The following is a 14,078-nucleotide window of genomic DNA, read 5'->3' as shown; positions in this document are numbered from 1 at the left end:
TTGCAATAACCACTCTCCCTTTGGAGAAAAGTTATTTTTTTAGGTGTTGATTTCAGGCAAACTCTTCCAATATCAAAGCGTGCTCGACCAGCACAAGTGCTTGAGGTATGTCTTAAAAGTTCTGTTATATGGCACACTGTGCAGATCTTTCATCTCCACATTTACATGAGGGCAGGGCTACAAGGGGAAGGTTTTTCAAATTGGTTGCTTTAATTAGGCAATGGAAGGCCATCTGTAAAGCATGATGACCAACTGCAAGGCTGCATTGAAATGCCTTCTGAATATGTCTTTAACACAATGAGGACCACATCCAAGCCGTTTTGGTGATGTGGCAGCTGCTGATATTAGGATTAGTGTTATTTTGACACCAACAAATTATGAAGATCTAGAAATTAATGAATACATTTTAGAAACACATCCTGGGAAAATGCTAACTTGATTGATTCAGTTGTTTCAAATGATCCTGAAGAAATTGGAATGTATCCTATGGAGTTTTTAAATTGCATAATGTCTTCTGGTATGCCTCCACATAGGTTGCATTTAAACCCGGGTGTATTGTAATGCTCTTAAGAAATCTGAGAGACAATGTTCTTGGCTGTAAAGATTGCTACAGGTACTAATTCCACGCATTGCACTTGCTCCCAATGACACCAACTTGCCATTTCAAATTAAACGTGGTCAATTTCCGCTACGTCTTTCGTACGTCTTGACTGTAAACAAAAGTAAAGGTCAAGTTTTGCAATATGATTTAAATATGATTTTCCAACAACACCCTGTTACCGCACATTTGATCCCGTTCCACAATTTTTTGAGCCAAAAGCTTTTCATTGAAATTTTGAATATCGCTTTTATTTTGAAATTGGAAACAAAAACTACATTGCTTTACTAAAAAATTGTGCACCTTGTAGAGTGCCGACCTGTGCACCATTTGTATACTCATATTTAAATAAAAACAAGAAGCCCCGGGGGCTCTAAGAGTTTCCGCTCGATACCAAAATATTTGATAACAACCTGCTAATTTGTTGTGTTATCATGCCAAACATTCAAAGAGGTTTGGTGCATGAAGCTCTGAAGATAAAGCACACAAGTGACATTATATCTTACAACAAACGCAAACAAAACGAAACGTGTCATAATAAACTCACATTTTAAAAGAAATTGCTAACAAAAAATACAGCCTATCATTTATGGTTGAAAGTCTTGCGATTGAAACGTTTATGGTCTTAAACGGCATTTAGTTGACAAAAAATCAAAATTTTGATGTGACCATCATTTTCAGCATACTTTTTTTATTAACTGTGCCAATTTTTGTCGAAAATAAAGTAGTTTTAATTTTTGGACAAATTTTGGCCTGAAATGACATTTAGGTGACAAAAAATCACATTTTTCTATCATCATCACTTTCAGCATACTTTATTTGTTAACTGCGCCAAATTTGGCCGAAAATGAAGTGGTTTTAATTTTTGGACTAATTTTGGCCTAAAATGGCATTTAGGTGACAAAAATCAAAATTTTGATGTCACCACCATGTTCAGCATACTTTTTTTGTCAACTTTGCTAATTTTTGTTAAAAATGAAGTAGTTTTAATTTTCGGACCAATTTTGGCCTAAAATGACATTTAAGGTGTGGCAAAAAACCAAAAATTTTAAGGTCACCATCATGTTCAGCATACTTTTTTTGTTAACTGTGTCAAATTTTGTTGAAAATAAAGTAGTTTTAATTTTTGGACCAATTTTCGCCTAAAATGTCATTTAGTTGACAAAAATCAAAATTATGATGTCACCATTATGTTCAGCATACTTTTTTTGTTAACTGTGCCAAATTTTGTCAAAAACAAATACCAATTTTGGCCTGAAACGTCATTTAGATGACTTCCAGTACTTAGGGAGCTTGGGTACGAAGTTTAAATCTGTGACGTTGCAATTGACCATTTGGGACAGGGTTAGTTAGTTAATCAGTTATCTATCCTCCTCTCAGAGGAACGTGAAATCCCAGGGTCGATTTTTTCTCAAAAAATGCTCCGAAAGAAAAAAACGACGGTTTTAAAGAATTTCCTACGCCTTCGGGCGCGGAAATTCAATTACTTTTTTTTAAATTGGTGTCAGGTTAGTTTAAAATTTTCTAAATATAGACGTACCTTTTACAGGTATGCATAACAGTGTGAGTGGTGTTCTGTAATGGAGAATGTTGATATGTGTTGTATCCAGGGACAGTGCTCAAAGCTTTCTCAAAGAAATTTTTTGCAACTTACTTTGATTAAACTTTGCGTTTTGTCCAAAATATTTGCCATTGCCAGGTATTTTGTGGATCCCAAAAAGGTTTCACACGGTGTTGCTACAGAACGTCTACCCTATGCACTATATAACATATTTTTTTCTACATACAACGCCTGTGGGAGTTTCTTAGTTGTTTGGCTAATGTCTGCTTTTCTTCTTCTCTCATAAGTGGTGTTCAAAATCACATGGCTTACCTTCTCGTGGTGTACCCTGTTACGGGAATCTTGTCTACCTTCAATGAACAAAATCAAATTGTAAGTTTCATCTTAATTTACAAATTATTTTGGCTCATCAGAATGTAGTTAAGCTCCACAAACCTACTGTATATAATACAGCAGAAAAGTAGGCCACTTACACCTACTAGGTTTCTTGGTTTGGATGGTCGATATCACCCACCGTTTTGTTCATATGTTAATTTCTTTTGTTCTTTTTATTAAAACCTATTGTAACTACTGAAGGATGCACATTACACACTTAGAGTAATGCTTCAGTTTAAAGCTGGCGACAATGAATTTAAGTTTATTCAAAGAATTTATCTTCGATAACCTAGTGGCAAAACTGATACCCCTGTGAATCTAATACTAATACGGACAATAACAAATGTCCGGGGGACCAGCAAACCTTAACTCAGTAAAGACTGTTATTTTTAGTATCAACTGCGGTCTTATTTAATGCTTTTTTTCTATTTTTGTAGGTACACCATTCATACCTCCCTTCATCATTAACTCCCCCACATTAATAAATAATTGTAAAAGGTAACACACTTTTTATTCTATTATTGTGACTTTATTTTTCATACATAATACTTAAACATTTACCCCGTGTAGTTCTTCAATATTACTTACCAAACATTATCGCGATCACTTTTGCTCTACTCTTTAAAAATGAGATGGTGTATACGCAAACAAGTGAACCATTATACAACCTTTTATTGCTTTTGCATTATGTTTTGTCTACTGCCATCTATAGCTTGCGGAATGATCACAGAATAAGACATTTTTTACCACCTCCGTAAATAAAATTGGAGCATGTCTCTGATATGTCTAAAAACCACCAGTCTAATGCTACAACATCTCGTCGTGACATTGCCTTTTCTCCAAAGCTTGACGCGTCAACATTTGAGCTTATTCTATGACCTGCATTACTAGAAAATCTGACGATGCGCAAATTGTAGGTATCTCCTCAATATATGTTGTAATTTCTACCTTGTCTCTTCTTATACTTTACATAGCCAGTGTAACAATTTTAAATTCCGTCTGCCTACCTGCCTTTTTGGCTGTCTGTCTGTGAACCAATGAGGCTACCTGCCAGCAGAAAGAGGCTTTCTCTCGTATATTTTACCTCAGGCGAACAACTACTGCTTTAAATTTTAAAGTCTGCACTGCACAAAACTTGTTTTTCTAACTGACTGGTTAATTTTAAAGCGCCATTAAACTCGGACTTCTGGGATAGTTTGTTACAGGAGACTTGACAAAAAAGTTGATGTTGGTCCTTTGTGTTTCCAGATGATCTTTAAGTATAAAACTAACCTGGGTTTGCCATTTACATATACAAAAATACATTTACATTTTTTAATAAAATGAGTTTACATCTTAATGGTCACACGCAAAGTTTGTAATTAATCATCTGCTTGCAGGTAATAGTTCTATAAAAAAAGAAATTAAAAAATCATATTTTTAGCTAATTTTGAAACCAGAGTTTTGCCGCTTGTGGAAGTAAAAAAAAATATGTAGATAGTGACTTGTTCTTATTTTATTCAAAAAATCACAAAAATTAATGATCAGATCCAGAAATAAGCTGTGACAAACATAGATAAGGGCGCGAAAACAAATCCATTTTAAGCTAATTTTGGAGTTCTAGGTCTGTTGCCTAGCATCCGAATTTGTCCTGCACACGACACCAAATAAATTTGTAGATAATGACATGTACTGTCATTTTTAAAGAAAAACTTTAAAAAAATTATGTTAGGGACAAATTTGGGGTTTTTGCCCAAAATCGCGCCATTATGATTTTTCTTAAAAATTTAGTAACTTTGTGAAAATAAAAAAGCAAATAAGTGGTTCCAGAGAAAAGACTTCGCGTACTTACGGAGCCAATTTTATAGGTTCCTTCGCAGCTGCATGACAAATAAAGAAGCGAGTATGCTATTACAAATCCGAAGAAAACATGCCGCAGTTACAATGTAAGGAGCAAAATGTTTCAGTCTGAGAATAAATAAAGACGGTTATAAAATTTGAATGTTTTGTGTCATGTTATTAATTATTTGGATATTGACAACAACAAGTACAGTTACACAAGAGTTATACTGGCGCAGGCTACTGGCCAATAGCGAATTTCTTACTTTTAGCTGCTTTCACAAAAATCTGTCAAATTAAATTACCGCCAAAATTAAGTTTTTCCCCGTTTGCAAATTTTTTCCCGATTCTTGCCAATTTTACAAAAACTAATTGGTAAGAAAGTAGTTTTTTTATAAAAAAAGGTTTTTGATTTTCAGTATTTTACGACGCAAGCTTTCGTCATTCGCTAAAATTGTTTCTTTTTTCTTTTTGTGAAAATAAATTCCGCTACATTTCTTCGCCTAGTTACAGTTATGTTTGGGTATGTGAAGCCACAGTAATCACGCCAATATTTTGGGTCACACCTTTAAAGTTGAGACCTTTGAGTTGAGACCTATTTCAGTCATCTAACATATAACACATCTTTTTCTAACATGTTTACAAGATCTTCTAAAAGGGCTAGTTTAAATCAATTTCGTCCTCAGTACGAAATATATTTACGACGGGTTTAATTTATTGTTTTCTTTTTATTATCTGTGCTAATGGCGGAAATCTTTGAGCCATCGGGCTTCTTGTTTTTTTAAAATTACCCAAAATACGTTTCTTAAAATGTTTACCAATTCTATCAAACTCGATACAACTAAAATACTTCATTCTATCTCGCCATCTTGTTTTGCATTCTACACTCACAACAAATGTCACTCGCCACAATTTATTATTATGTAAGTCCACTAATCAATGCAGGGCCAATTTCGTCCTTGCTGTACCAATGTCAAAAAGAGGAAACGCCCTGGGGTCTAGGTTGCGTGATGCAGCATAGTCGGCCAGCGAGTCTGCCATATTTATGCTGTTCTACTTAAGCTTTTTTTCAGTTTGGTGCTATTTATCTTAGGCAATATCTTTGTATCATCTTCTTAAATCTAACCTACAACTTATCTTGGGCTACCTAAGCTACGTTACCTCTAGTTAAAAAAAGTAAAAGACTTTTACTTTTAATAACGCAGTTACCTGTATTTCTGATGTTAAATATTGTTCAATAAATTATATCTTGGAAATTGTTCTTTCTTCAGCTCTTTTTTGAAATGAGCAAACAGTACCACTTGAGCAGTGCTCTGCAGTCATTAGGTTGCAAAAGTTCTATTTTGGCACAGGCGTAGACCAAGTAACCAACGTCGAGAAAGCGCTATCTGGACTTTCCACAATATCCGCATTATGGAACAACCCGTCACGACCCAAAAAGTTCTGAAAATTTGTAGAAATTGAGTGCGCTGACATTAACACAAGTTAGCACACCTTATTATTGAACCTTGTGAACATTGACAAGTCTGTAGTTCGTGTTACTTAGATAGAAACGGCATTCTTGCTTGTGGTTGCGACGTTTGACATTGTACTTTTTGTTTTAACTGTTTAATGCTTTTAGAACATCCACCCCCCCCCCCCCCCCTCAACGAAGGATACAAAAAATCTGTGTTTTTTTATTTACCTGTTGCCTTTTTCGTGAAACACTGATTAAAAAATGTATAGGATTAGCTAGACGAGTTGTGACGCTCAATTAAACCGAAGTTGCGAGATAAAGTTTTTTTAAAAAGTGTATTAAGCCTACACAAACATGCGCCACGGTTTACCTTTACAAAGCACCCAGCCCGGTGTTAACTGTGTTTTTACTTCAACCGAAGCTGTAATAAAGTTTTTATTGCACCGTATATTACGCCTGTACGGATGTGACACGAGGTTTACCTATGTGCGTTGGTGTTGCGAATAATTTTTGAACTTTTACAAAAACTTATTCCGCAAAATAATCGGTTTAAAATCTGTTTTTTTATTTCAGCTAAAGTTGCAGGCAATAGAGCAACAATATTATACCCCTGAAACACTATAATGCTATATGCGCTTCACTGGATTTACGACATGCTACATATCTGCACTAAGGCGCTTCACCTGGGTGTGTGTCACAATTTAAGGCTCTTATTTAGCGTTCCACTGAGCGTTCAATGCTGGGTTACACAGTTACTTGTTGTTGTGGCTTAACCTATCGTTAAAGCACCCTGTTACACAGTTATTTGTGGCTTAACCCCGCGTTAAGACGCTGGGTCCTCTGACTAGTTTACGTTATTTCTCCCACAATGTTTGAAGTTAATTTTTCAGAAAATAAACTACTTGAACTCGTGGACCTCTGCTATGGTAGCAGAGGTCCACGAGTTCAAGTAGTTCATTTTCTGAAAAATGATTCTCCTAAATTTGCTAATTTTTTTGGAAATGTTCGTATATATCAAATTCCCGGACATACATTTCCTGTTGATGTTTTGTATAGGAAGACAGTATTGGATGATTACGTTGATGCTGCTGTGATGCCAGCGGACCTAGTTTATATAATTAAATTAGTTTAAGGCCGGTTTCCATACAACTGCATTTTGCGCCCAGTCGTAAAAAGCGCCGTGACTTTTGATTTACGCATGCGCATTCTCAGAATAATGCCGCTGACCTCGCGCTTTTGCATGCGCTGGGGCGATTTAAAAAAAGTTGAACAGGCTCTATTTTTGGCGAGCTACATTTTGTGCTTCAGCTTAACAGCCAATCAAAAGGTAGCAATCTACATGAATTACGAAAGAATTTTTAATTAGATCATTTCAATATGGTTAGCAACATCTCGTTTCTGTGTTAAATTTTTGTCAAGCCAAATGAATGTAGAGAATCAGAATATATATCAATCAAGTGAAGTAGATGAAAAACAAAATAACATTAATGAGTCTGTGGAGGCACAAAGAAACACCATTGTAAACAAACTTAAAAAGACTACTCGTGATCTGACGATATTAAATCCATAAGCAAAACGTTGTATAGTCCTTTGATTCTTCTTTCTATGGAAAGACGTCTCATCCACATGTTTTTCTTACGTATTTTACAACGTTGTTTATTTCTACGCCATAAATATTTTGCTAGGACTACTCTCAAATTTTGCAGCAACAAATATCGTCTGTTTACATCAGCTATGTTTTGCAAAAAAATACGTGAGCAAAAATCGCTAAATGGAAATGGTTCGGTATATGTGATTAAAGTCGCGGCGCATTTTACGATTGGGCGCAAAATGTAGCTGTATGGAAACCGGCCTTTATACAACTATTCACAAACAACTTTATAAATGTAGTCTACATTAGAATTTAGTATAGTATTAATTTGCCAAGCGCCACATTGTTTATAGAAATCCTTGCATCAATTCACAGTGCATCCTTAATTTATCAAGGGTCATTCTATATAAGATTTGCCAATAATCCGCTTTTAAGAGCTTCACATGAACACCCGGATCTAATTTTCTGGATATATCTTGACCATTCGTTGAATCGATGAAAGCCTATTAGATTTCTATCTTTTCGAAATTCCATTAAAAAGTAGTTCTGACGACACCTTCCTTCACCCGTGAAACAAATTGTTTCTCTGTCACATATTATTTCACTGATATAGCGCGGATATCTAGAAATAAAAAAATAACCTATGATATTTTAACTGAGTACTTCTGCAGAATATTCTACTTATGAGAGAAAAAACGCTTTGTAAGAAAAGAAAGAGCCCCCGAAACAAAGTTGTTACAACACATATAATGATAAGAAAAAACACTTCTCATATTACAGCTGATTACAATAAATAAAGGCTTTTATAATCTGCTTTCCCATATGTAATTAAAGATTTCCGTCTAGGATTTTAATAATTGTTGTTAAAACCTTCCAGCATATCAGTTTGTCTTCATATTTAGCCTTACTTTTTCGCACTGAACTGAACAATAACTGCGGTTTTAATCTCGCTGCTTCTATGTCTTGCATCTGGGAACAAAATTTTCTCGAAGACAAAAATTAAAGGTACTTACACGTTCGGTGGATGCACCGTGCGAGCTGAACACATTTTACACATTCTGAAGTTATTATTACGTGACACCGACTTCCTATCAAAGCAAGTTCCAATGGTTGTTTTACTCCCATCAGGATTTGTTGTAGTTCGTCTTTTACTTTGATGTTTATCTGAAAGTTTTAAACATTTGAAACTCACAAATTTAAGTGGCCTTGAAATATTGCATAAAAATGACAATGTGTACTTGGACAACAATATGTATACAACATGAGCAAGAAATTCACCGAAAGAAGCACTTGGAGAATATATTTTAAGCTCAGATCGAGAAAATTTCATATAATGGAGACTTCAGCGCGGAACACTGAGTTAACGGTAATACTAAATTCTCACGTATCTCTTACCTTAGCAATGAAGTTTTAAAGTGTCAATTGAAATTTTCAGCCTCAAAAAATTTAAAAGAAAGGGTTCATATTGCCATAATTAATCTGTACCGTTGTGTTTTACGACTTTTTTTATTCAAAGAAAAACTGAGAAATATAACTTCCAGATTAAATTTAGCTATCTTAAGAGGATTAAGAGAACAGATAGGCATTATTGTTTCTTAATTTGTGCCGTGTTTTAAAATACAGGCTGCTGAAGTTAAAACTCACATATGTTTTACTTATTCTATATGTAATTCTAAGCAAATCAAAAATTAGTGTAAATTTTCTTGAAACAAAATTAAAATTTCCAAAAATTACATTAATTCCCGCGAAGTGTAATTCCCTTAAGGTAGCTAAATTATTACTTGACAAATTAAAAAACTTATTCTTTTTTCTTTCTAACATGTACAAATCATATCGTAATTACTGAAACACAGAGTAACAATGCAATAAACAGTGTTATCCAAAGACAAGGTACTAGTAGCTAAGAGAATATGTAAAAAAAAACAAATTTCATAGGCAAAGTAATAAGCTGCATTTAATTTCTTACTGCGGTTAAGATTCTTCTTAAGCAAAGGCCCTGTCATTATATCTGTATTTTCGTCATTTTTACCTTCTTTTTTTCCGTCATCATTTCTATTTTCCTTTCCGTCATCATCGTCGTTTTCAAATTCGTTGGTATCTTCAGCAATGTTGGTACCGTCAAAGTCATTTGTTTCAGCCAGTGTTTTTACAACACTTTGAAATTGACATATTATGAGAGTAATTACCAATAGCACCTCAATATTACAATAACTTTTCATACTTGCAAGTTGAGTACCAACAGCGTATACAACCAGGAAACAATGTATAAAAAAAACCAGCTGCCGAAACTTTAAAAGTTCCAAGCTACAAGGAACCTATCACTTTTTTTAGTGATATGCCCAAAAACCAGTGAATTTGAACTAAAGTACCAGCCTCTTAAATGATATAAAATAATGAACTCGTATTCTAAGTTGCATTATATGATAGGTGTACTCTTTGAGTTTGTATTATATTGGTACGTATAAATTGTTATTTAGTTAATTCATAATTTGCGGCTTTTTTTATTATTTACGTGTTGTGTGATGAAAATTTGACAATATTTTTTACACTTTTAGGTACTCAACTTGCAAGTATGAAAAGTTATTGTAATATTGAGGTGCTATTGGTAATTACTCTCATAATATGTCAATTTCAAAGTGTTGTAAAAACACTGGCTGAAACAAATGACTTTGAAGGTACCAACGTTGCTGAAGATTCCATCGAATTTGAAAACGACGATGATGTCGGAAAGGAAAACAGAAATGATGACGGAAAGAAAGACGGTGAAAATGACGAAAATACAGACGAAATGGCAGGCACTTTGCTTAAGAACAATCTTAAACACAGTAAGAAAATAAATGCATACTTTGCCTACTAAATTAGTTTTCTTAACATATTAGCTTATAGAACCCTGTTCTTAAATAACACTGTTTATTGCATTAATACTCCGTGTTTCAATGCGTATCATATGCTTTTGTATCGCATGACATCCAAGAAGAAGTAAGAGTAAGCTGTCTGTTTAGCTATCGTAAAGGAATTACTTTTCGTTCGCGGGAATATTTTTTTCCAAATTTAACGAGTTCTTGTCATTTTTTCGAAATTATTGCAAAGCCCTGTATTTGGAAAATTCGCGAAAATTCATTCCTGCGTCCTTTAGATGTTTTTCTTTCTTTTCTTTGAGTAAAATATATTCTCCAATGTAAAGTATATTCTCCAATATCTTGCTCGTGCTGTATACATATTGTTCTCCAAGCACACATTGTCATTTCTATCTAATACTTCATGGCCACTTAAATTTGTGAGTTTCAAATGTTTAAAACTTTCAGATAAACATCAAAGTGAAAGACGAACTACAACACATTCTGACTGGGGTATAACGACCATTGGATCTTGCTTTGCTCGGAAGTCGGTGTCAGTTGCTAACAACTTAAGATTATGTGCGGAGTGTGCAGCCCGCACGAAGTTGCCACCGAACGTGTAAGTTTCCTTAACTTTTGTCCTCGAGAAAATTTTGTTCCCAGATGCAAGACATAGTTATTGTTCAGTTCAGTGCGAAAAAGTAAGGCTAAATATGAAGGCAAACTGATATGCTGGAAGGTTTTAACAACAATTATTAAAATCCTAGACGGAAATCTTTAATTACATATGGGAAAGCAGATTATAAAAGCCTTTATTTATTGTAATCAGCTGTAATATGAGAAGTGTTCTTTCTTATCATTATATGTGTTGTAACAACTTTGTTTCGGGGGCTCTTAAGTTGAATATTTTGCAGAATAATAATTGGTAGCGCAATAACATTGTTTCATAGGTTAATTTTTATTTCCAGATATCCGCGCTATATCAATGAAAGAGTGTGTGACAGTGATACAAGTTGTTTGAAGGATCACGGGAGGTGTTATCAGAACTACATTTATATTGCATTTAGAATAGATAGAAAACTAATAGGTTTCGATCGATTTAACGAATGGTCAACATATAACCAGAAAATTAGAAGCGGGTGTTCATGTGAAGCTTTTAAAAAAGGACCGTTGGTACCATTTGTGAAGTAACGATAATAAAGTAACGGTGCACCTGTTAAAGGTGAATTGATGCAAAGATTTGTATAAACGTCGGTGCTTGATGAATTAACGCAACATTAAATTCCAATATAGACTGCACTTATAAAGTTGTTTGTGAGCAGTTGCATAAAACTGGGTAGTAAAAAAGCATGCAAAGCATTAATTTGTGACGCCCCGTACTGTATCAATGTAAAAGGGTGGCGCAGCGTGGGACGGGGTCCTATATGACTTAAAATTCCAGTAGGTTATTTTCTGAAAAATTACTTTAGACCTTGTGGGACGATTAGTATAAACTAGTCAGAGGATCCAGATAGTGGAAAGCTTAGTGTAGCGCTTAATAAGGACCGTAAACTGCTGTCAGGTGAATCGTGTCACATGTGTAAGCGTATTACCCATTTCTAAAATAATTTTATCGCAACCTCGTTTAAATAGAAATCACAGGAAACAGCTTGTCGTTACCCCGCCTAGCTAAAACAATTTCTCAGCAATTCGTTTTGCGAAATAAGCTTTTATAATAGCAAAAAAAGGGTGTAGCCATCCATCTGCTTTCAGCAAAAGAATTATCGATGAAGAATTCAGTTGTAGTCAAACTGTTAGTTTCACTTTTTAGCCTAAGGTATCTAAGAAACTAGGTAAAAAACTCTAACATAAACATAAAAAATTAATAACATCCCAATCTTTAAAAAAATAAGTAAATAAAGCTAGCTATAGCTATAACACGATGCTGCCTCAAAAACTGTGTTTGTCGCGAAAAATTAATCCTGTAAATACAAAGTTTTTAGAAGAAAAAAACGTTAACAGGAGACCTACTGACATCATTACTTCCCAACCAAAAATGGAGTGCGTGCGCTTTTTGCGAGTTCTACCGTGATTCCGAAACCAAGCGGTGCACAACCATCGTTATTTCGCGAACCTGTTATGAACCTATCTACTTTGCAGTAGACACGGAACCTGAAAAAATACACTTAAGCAGGGAACCAGTATAAACTATATATTTTTGATTTCCGCCGGCGAATCTTTAAATCGCCTGAGGAGATAGTGAATTGCCGAAATCAAGCGCACTTGATTATAAGCGCATCAAATTCTTACCAAGGTTTTATTCCTGTTTATAAGCGCACCATCAGATAAGCGCATAAAGGGGCAAGAGATATAGAATACAATTTTTGTTTCACTTAGAATGTGAGATTTTTTTCTGCTTCTTTAGTTTTCTTACGGATATACTTTTTATGAATTTTTACATCTATATAATATGTACACGGAAATTTAAACCCTCCTCCGGGAACCCAAGTGCCTTCAGGAGCACAACGCTTTTCACCAGTAATGACTAATAAAATTCGCCACTTACTGACGATTCAACAACTGATGAAGTTTAAGGAATATAAAATGTACAAAAGGATACACGAAAAAGAATATAGATCATCAAAAAAATTAATTAATTTTTCTTTTTCTTTTCCTTGCACTTTTATATACTTGTTTATAAGCGCACACGTGGATAAGCACACTCTTAGTTAAGCGCATCAATATCTTGCTATCGCCACTGATAATCCCTGCGCTTGATTTCGGCATTTACGGTAGATAGATAGATGGAGACAGCGCAATTAGGCTGGAAGCCCGAAATTTATCCAGGCTAAAGCCTGAAACCTAGTTTTCACGCATTTTTTCTGGCGAAAAAGCTATTTGCCGATTGAATTGAAAAAATATAAAGCTAGCTGGCTAACTATATATTTGATTCAAATTGGAATGCTCAAATATGTTCAATAAAAACGAAATTAAGTTAGGTACGGCTAGTTAAAATAAGGTACGGCTGAACAATATTAAGGTACGGCTGGGTCCTATCAAATATGAAACAACTTGGAATGCTAAAATATGTTCAATAATATGTTCAACCTCGTCTGGTGCTATTTTCACGGGATGCAATAGATTACCGGACACCCACAGTCGCTTTGGCGAAGAACCTGTTGCCTGTATCTTGTCTGTATTGACCATGCTTCTTGCCAGATCGTCAACTTTTGGTTGATTTGGGGCATGTATATGTGATGGAGGGCAGTAATATGAACTTTACTCAAAGGATCGAGTAGGACTTCATCTTCCAAGAAATAAAAAAGTTTATAGTAAAACGCAAAGACACCCATATACACATCTCTCCACATTTGTTTGATCCGCTGGTTGTGTGTGCTTTTTCCTGTTATCATACTTCTCCTTTCTGACCCCCTTTTACCAGCATAAAATCCGCAAACGAAGAATTTTCCATGCCTTTATCCGATCTCACGCGAGTAGGTAAGCCGTAAGTTTGAACTACTTCAAGAAAACAAGCCAATACGGTTTCTGCTCTGGTGTCATATGTGCATTTCAGAGACACAACAAGACGACTGAAACCATCTACTATACCAGTTGTTACAAAATGCCATAGTACTAACTTTTGGTTTGTATTTAGATGCCACAAATGGTTTGGTTCATGAACATCATAAACTCGTCTGTGTAATCTACCTGCTTTCCTCGCTCTTTTATTTTCACCATCTACCCTATATAAGGATTCTCTAAGACGACTCCTTTGCATGAAAACACCTTTAACATATTCTTTAACATATAACTCCTCTTTAGTTATATCTGAAAACTGTTGCTTGCTCAATCCAAATTCACTC

The sequence above is a fragment of the Hydractinia symbiolongicarpus genome, chromosome 7, assembly GCF_029227915.1.
Source record: "Hydractinia symbiolongicarpus strain clone_291-10 chromosome 7, HSymV2.1, whole genome shotgun sequence".
NCBI classification, from domain to species: Eukaryota; Metazoa; Cnidaria; class Hydrozoa; order Anthoathecata; family Hydractiniidae; genus Hydractinia; species Hydractinia symbiolongicarpus.
Note: the sequence above shows the minus strand (reverse complement) of the source record.